This window comes from Tenrec ecaudatus, chromosome 16, assembly GCF_050624435.1.
Source record: "Tenrec ecaudatus isolate mTenEca1 chromosome 16, mTenEca1.hap1, whole genome shotgun sequence".
Taxonomy (NCBI): Eukaryota; Metazoa; Chordata; class Mammalia; order Afrosoricida; family Tenrecidae; genus Tenrec; species Tenrec ecaudatus.
Window position 1 is genome coordinate 56,401,039 of NC_134545.1, and position 7,871 is coordinate 56,408,909.

General features: G+C 41.6%; 1 pseudogene; it reads left to right on the forward strand.

Annotated features, from left to right (window-relative positions):
• The first annotated feature begins 1,271 nt into the window (after nt 1–1,271).
• Nucleotides 1,272–2,019, forward strand: LOC142429241 (small ribosomal subunit protein eS6-like; annotated as a pseudogene).
• Nucleotides 2,020–7,871: the final 5,852 nt, after the last annotated feature.

The following is a 7,871-nucleotide window of genomic DNA, read 5'->3' on the forward strand; positions in this document are numbered from 1 at the left end:
GGCGTCTCAGAGCCCTGGGCAATCTCTTTGGGAATTTGGTGTTTCAGCTGGTTGCCTTTAGCAAACTGTCTCACAGGGTTGTGTTTCACCTTTGTCCTGCTAGGGATTCCCTCTCGCCTTGGCCTAAGGTTTGTGCTGTGGTCACCTTTAGTTCCCCTTAGGGGCTGTTTGCAGCTGTGCATACTGCAGTCTGATAGAAGTATTGACTCCAGTGCAGGGGAGTGTATTTAGGGTTGGATTGGGGGTTGGGTGATCTGTTTCTGGCTAGGGGCACTTCCCTCAGGTAGGCAGGTGGGAGGGGGCCGCAACTGGTGTGCAGATGCACTGCTTGGAGCCCAAAGGGTGGGACAGAGTGAGCAGAGAGAAGGGTAAATGCAGTGAGCAAGCCCCAATGGCTTGGGTTCCTATGCCACAGCTGCAAAGACTTCTGCCAGACTTGGGTCCTCTGCCTGGCAGGCCTGAAGCGGTATGGCAGGATGGGAATCTCTGTGTGCATGTGTGTGTCCCTGCGCACTGGCATGTACGTGTATGGAGAGGGTGGGGAGGAGGCTGGCTGGTGGATCTCCAAGGAGCACAATGATGGGGTGGTTACTTCTGGGCTGAGACCTCTGAGTGTGTGGCAGGTCTGATGGGCAGTTTGCGCGGAGCACTAAGGCTGGACTGCATCCTCTGCCTTCTTCCTGGCTGTGGGGCTGGGTGGCGCCTCCTGGGGAGGGTCTGGCCAGCTGGACCAGGAGCGTTGCCCAGGTGGGTCCCGAATCTGCAGGGGTGGGGTATGCCGGCTGGAGCACACACGGACCTTAGACATCCTAAGGCGGAGTGGGGTTACTCACTAGCGGTTTTGCATGGAGCGCCGAGGCGGGTGCAGCCTCCAACCATGCACCTGGCTGCCTTTTGGCGCAGGTCCCAGCAGCTCTGGCAGCCCAAGCACCGCACCAGAGACCACGGATGCCCACACGGAGCCCTGACGATCAGGTGGGGTCACCTCTGGGTCTGAGAAATGCTCTGAGTGGTCTTGGGAATCAAATAGGCAGATTTGATATCCCTACTTCACCCCTAACTCTCCCCATTCACCGATCTCTTCAGAGCTCTGGGCATGAACTACCTATCTGGTGGCGATCTTCCTGGAATTTCCCTCTACCATATATTTCATTCTTTGCATCTCTGTTTTACCTTTCTCTTAAAAATAAATAAATAGACTATGTGACCGGCGCTGAGCGGAAGTTGAGTCTCCTTTCTGTGGCATCGTGGAGGCAGTCGGCTGCTTCACCATGAAGCAGAACATCTTCTCAGCCACTGGCTGCCAGAAACTCATTGAAGTGGGAGATGAACACAAGCTTCGCACCTTTTTTGAGAAGCGCATGGCCATGGAGGTCACTGCTGAGGCGCTGGGCGATGAATGGCAGGGCTATGCTGTCCGCATCAGTGGCGGGAATGACAAGCAAGGTTTTCCCATGAAGCAAGGTGTCTTGACCCATGGCCGTGTCCGCCTGCTGCTGAGTAAGGGGCACTCCTGCTACAGACCACGGAGAACTGGGGAGAGGAAGCGCAAATCTGTCCGGGGCTGCATTGTGGATGTCAATCTGAGCGTTCTCAACTTTGTTATTGTAAAGAAAGGGGAAAAAGATATCCCAGGACTGACTGACACAACTGTGCCTCATCGCCTGGGACCCAAAAGAGCCAGCAGAACCCGCAAACTCTTCAGTCTCTCTAAAGAAGATGACGTCCACCAGTACGTTGTGAGAAAGCCCCTGAACAAAGAGGGCAAGAAACCCAGGACCAAAGCACCCAAGATTCAGCGTCTTGTGACTCCGTGGGTCCTGCAGCATAAGTGCCCCGGCGCACTGCCCAGAAGAAGCAGCGCACCAAGAAAGACAAGGCAGAGGCCACCGAATATGCCAAGCTGTTGGCCAAGAGAATGAAGGAGGTCAAAGAGAAGCGGCAGGAACAGATTGCCAAGCGAGGAGGCTGCCCTCGCTGAGGGTTTCCACCTCCAAGTCTGAGTCCCGTCAAAAATAAAAGAGCCTTGAATAAATAAATAATAAAAGGTAATGCCTGTGACTGTGATGAACGTTCTGCTAATATTTGGTGTTTGGTGTTACCACGAACAATGCCTCATGAGGGATATGGTCTTTATTATCAGATTGTTTACATTTTCTTCTTTTCAAAACACAAAACAAACCAACAACCCCCTGCCCACCCCCACCAGGCCTCATGTTGGTTTCTCCCTAATTCTTATCTTTAAATTAGGTCCGAGAATATCTGAAGAGAGGTACACAGGTGAGTACGGGGAAGATGGGGGTAAATTGGGACAGTCCATCATTTAGTGTTTTTGTGTCTGATGAACTTTGATCAAACATAAATATTCTCTATTATGAACTGTGCTTTTTTGGGAGGCTGTTGTCTTTATTGCATTGCTTTATGCTCAGGATTACCATGAAGAGAACATATACCACAACAAAATCCTTTGGATCACATTTTTGTCCGTTAATCTGTTCATTGTTTTAATTTGCTCCTGTCTGCTTCCACATGTGGCAGAGCTCCAAACTAGAGGATATTGTGTAAATAAAACTCCTTGTTTAGATGATTTTTAAGAATCCTTTCCTTTTGAATCCTCCATGCAGAGGAAATCCTCTTCAAGATATTTCCATTATAAATCCCACTTCCTTGATTTGCTGGACTGTATCAAATTTTCATTCCCTGAGTAAATCAACATTAAATTGAAATTATCATCAGGTTTTTCTTTCTGGACAATAACAAGAGGTTTTGAAACAAAGCTATCCCCTGTTTAAAGTCTGAGAGAGTTTCTCCACATGTGTCCTTTATTTGGGCCAGATGCCATCGTGTTTGACCTCTTAGGTGCATAGTTTATATTTGTATTTGAAGAATCAAATTTCTTTTTATTTGACTCTGCTGTAGTCTAATAGTCCATAGTTTTTCATACTAGTAATAATAATATATATTCTCCTCTCCAAAATATTTTTGGTATTTAATACAAATTAAGTATTGAGAAAAAGACTTTGAAAGTATGTATGAATAATCAAGAGAACTAATTTTTAAAATGGAAATTTGATGGAAATATTAATCAATATCCCAACATTCTAGAGAAAATTCCAAATATATAGCATATTGTTAATTTAATTCAATGATTTATATTTAAATCACTTCCTATATAATTTGATATCAGGTCAAAATTTAAAGTAACACAAACTTTAAATGTTTTGGCATGATGGACTATGCATTGTGCTGCTCACTGCAGAATCAGCAGTTCAGGGGATGAAAAAGAAGGCTGTCTACTCCTGTAAATATTTACAATCTCCAAATCGACTGGGTCAGTTCTATCTGTCTTATAAGTGTATTCATGAATTGGAATCGACTGGATGGCAGTGAGAATTTTATAGCTAGTTCCTAAAATAACACATGATGATATACTGGAAAATAGGAGTTTTCAATGAAGGCAAGTCATCTTCCTGAACATATACCTAACTCCACACATCTTTATTTATTAACTACATACATTTTTTAGGAAAAGTGACTTTTGACTATATTTTGTCAATATAAGTAATGCATACATTTAAAAATTCTCCCTCCTAAGATCTTTCTAAGGAAATAAGATGACCTTAATTATCTTCTATGGAACCAATTCCCTTGAATGCTAAATATGCCTCCAAATTATATAATAAAAGGCTATTCATCATACCACAAATTGATTTTTAAGTGTCTTCAGGAGCAAAAGAACCGCAAATGAATATTATGTATTAAATCATGATTTCTAAGATTACCAAAAATGTAATGAAGTAAATTACTAAACAGTTATTCTAATAAGTCCTTAGAATAGTCATTGATTTTCTGTGTGAATACTTCATATGAATATCATTCTCATGAATAATGAAATTTTTATGAAACATATCTTAGGTTTCAAATAATAAATGTTCAGTAAAGGTGTTGCTGCATTGTGTTGAATTCAAGATAATTTCAGAATCAGCATGTATTTATTGTGATGGGGTTGGAGATAAATAGAATGATTCAGAAGGAATATAATGCAAGTATAGATTTTAGTAAAATTTCAAAATGCCAAAGGGCATTGCACAGTATGAGAATTTATGGTTGTGAAAATGCAAACTATTTTTCTTTCTTCTCCCACCATGATGTAGGAAGCACTTTCTGAGAGGTAAACACAGGATGACTGATAAAGCACTTTGGAATTCTGGAAAGGTGGTCTATGAGATTTAGATACACCCTTCAAATGAAATGGAAAAATTAAAATATAAAGTACACCCAGGTCTCTTGAAACAGGAATGTCTGTAACAAATAATGATATATAAGCTAGAAGGGAAGTCACTCTTGTCTGAGCGCATGTACTGATTCAAAAACCTTCCATATCAGTGCTGATGGCTATGATGGCAATTTTTCTGATTTATTTCTAGTCACCCATCCTTTATTGTGATAAACTGTTTTAGGAATCAACCACCACCAACCCCCCTCACTGACAGGTAGAATTCAGCCACTTACTCTGGTCAGAATTGTCCAAAAAATGCCAGTAGGTTCCTTATTTCTTTAAAGGTGAAGGTTGCACGTTGTAGCTAGAGCCACTGAGTTTAATGCAGCTCCAGGACAGGAGAAAGATGATATGTGTGAGTTCACTACTCCATCCTTTGCCCCCTCTCACAAAGGTTCCATTCAGCTTGCACAGCCCCCTTAGATGAACACATCTAGTTAGATGAAAATACTGCCTACTTAAGTATATAGAGCTAGATGGTGAATGTATTGAGAAATAGCAGCTTCCTATTTTGATACTTGTGTTTAACAAGTTCTCTATTATTGTTTTTTATCAGTACTTTATTAACTTACCCTGGTGTGTGTGTGTGTGTGTGTATCAGAACATAGTGTGAGTATACAAAGTCACTATATCGCCACAAATTGGTTGATTTTTAACCATATCAGGAGGTAGTGTATGATTAAAAATAGATGCTGTTAGGAAAAATTCCAAACGTTGATGAATAACAAGGAACCAGGAATTAATAGAACACCAATTAATGGAGATATTTCGAAGGGTGAATGCAACCCAGAAAACTCTCACTATCAATGCCAAGAAATTAGGAAGAGTGCTACCTGGCTAAATGATAGAGTAGTCCATAGCTGTACCCATTAAAAAAAAAAAAGGAAATCCAACAGAATGTGAAAATATCAAGCAATATTATTAATATCTCACAAAAGTAAAATGTAATTAAGATAATTAAAAAATGGTTTTAGAAATACATCTAAAAGAAACTGCTAGAAATTAAAGCTGGATTCTGGAAACGACAGAGGAAGACTCATTAACAACTTTCAAAATAGATCTGATACAAGCTTGCTTAAGAAATTGAGCACATACTGATGCACATTTAAAAAAACCAACTTTTAGCTGGGTTACACATAGATGTCCAAAAAATATGTAATATGTAATGTAATATGAAAAATGGAGAAAGTATGGAAGATGTCAAGAAATTCATTTTGCTTGGTCCAAAATCAATATCCATGGAAACTGCAGTCAAGATCTCAAGTAGGGTACTTGTGTTAGACAGGGTTCTCTAGAGAGACAAAACCAGGTTGCTGATAATTTTATATGTTTATTTATATAAATAGATAGATAACACAAGAAATGTACTGCTAAATTATAGATAGATAGATAGATAGATAGATACAAGAAATGAAATTATTAAACAGTACAAATGGCTTGGTGCAACTCGCTCCTGTGAGAGAGTTGTGAGACACTGGCAGTCCTTCAAATCTTGAGGGCCGCCAGGTAGTCCTCTGTAGAGAGATCCAGGCTATCCGGGCACAGGCAGCAATCAGCAAGGCAGGTCACCAACCGTCAGTCAGGTCACCAATAGTCAGTCTCCAACTCCAGAGATATACATTCCAATTCTCTGGTGAGCAGGTCTTAAAGGGACCTCAAATTACAGAGACACAGTCCATAGGTGTCCCACAGGTAGTGTAGCTTGCAAATTGAGGCACAGAACAAGCAAGGCAGCCACACACTGGTCCTATGATCAAAGAGTGAGAGACTAGAAAGGTGAGGCTCGCCGAGCCATTTATCTCTCTGCCTTTCAATTAATCCCACTTGTTTATCGGCCAGGCTGGCAGAATAAACTATCTCAGTATTATTTGGGGAAATCAGCTTCAAAAGAATTCTTTAAAATGTTAGAGAACAAAGATGTCACTCTAAGGATTCCTGAATCAAGTTATGGCATTTTCAAATGTCTTATATATATGTGAAAGCTGGACAAGGAATGGAAAAGGCTGAAAATGAACTGATTCTTTTGAATCATGATTTTGGCAAAAATGTTAAATAGAATATATCTTAAAAGAAGTACAACCTTAATGGCCCTCAAAGTAAAAGAAGTGGAATTTCATACCATATGGTTTGTGAATATTATTAAGAGAGACCAGCTACTGAAGGAGAACACCATTTTGATGCAACAAAGAGCCAGTTGACAGGAAGAAAACTCAAAAAATGGGTTACCACAGTGGCTACATTTCTGTTAGGAGCTACATTTCGGTTGGTTTTCCTTATTGTGAGGGCTTAACTCTTGGTAATACTCCAGTCATCTTATCATCCAGGTGAAAAAGAAGCCAAGGTCTGAGAAAAATTTACAGGTTTCGGGAAGATGATCTTGGTTCAAAACAGTGGTTCCCAGAGGATGTTTCTCTGTGTTTGCAAATGCATTGACTGTGTGCATCATAACACATTATGGAGAGCATTGAGAAGAATGGGAGTTCCACAACACTGCATGGTGCTCGTGCCGAACCTGTACCTGCAGTTGCGTGAACAGAATAAGGGAAAACTGCATGGTGTAAAATGAGGGAAGGTGTGCTTCAGAGATGCATCCTCTTCTCATACTTATCCAGTCTGTGTGCTAAGCAAAAAAGCAGATAAGCGGTGTTAGATGACACGAAGGTGGCTTCAGGATTGGAGGAAGGTTTATGAACAACCAGTGATATGCAGATGGCACAGCCTTGCTTGAAAGTGAGAACTCGCTGCTGAAGCTCAAGCCTTGCAGACTTCAGTGTGGATCACAACTCAGTATAAAGAAACAAGTCACAAGGGTAGAACTGCCCTTTGAGTTTCTGACTCTCACTCGGTCTGATCGGAAACCCCGTCTTACTCACAAGGTGATTTCAAACCGCTCAGGTTGCAGGTAGCAGCCTGAGGATCTTACAATTGTGTAAAATATAAATGTAATCAGATTCCTGGATATATGCATGTCTATTTTCTTGATACATAGATTATCTATTGATAATAATAAAAATCACAAAAACCGTATGTCTCCCAGTTGTGTGAATGTTTCTTCGATTACACTCTACCTCTGTTGGGTTCAGTAATCTGTTGCAAAGGCCATCTAGAATTCACGGAATGTATTCACAATTATGGGATTTATTAAGGAAATTATCAGGTTACTATAAACTATAATAATAAAATATTAAGGATAAAGTCTTTTTACACAGCATCTCCTCTTCTTAGTCAGCACCCAAGACTGTCTATAGTCCTTAGTCTCTCAGCCACATGGCTCGCTGGCCTCTGTCTCCATGGCCAGGAAGCCAGCCCCTTGCTGTGCCTCACAGGCTCTGTTCTGTCTCCGGGCCTCCTCACCTCACCCTATGTTCTTGGCCCGGCTTCTTTGCTCTGTCCCATGACCTCTGTGCAGCAGCCTCTCGTGCCTCTGGTCTCAGCCTCCACAGCGTTAGATAAGAGAGCTCAATCGTGTTCTATTGGTGGCTCTTCTTACTAGGGTCCTGGGATTTCTCTCTGGTTTTGAGATGGCTCTTATCCACAGAGGGGTAACTTTGATGGAGGTGTGGGCTTTGTCTTTTAGCTGACGGTACCTACA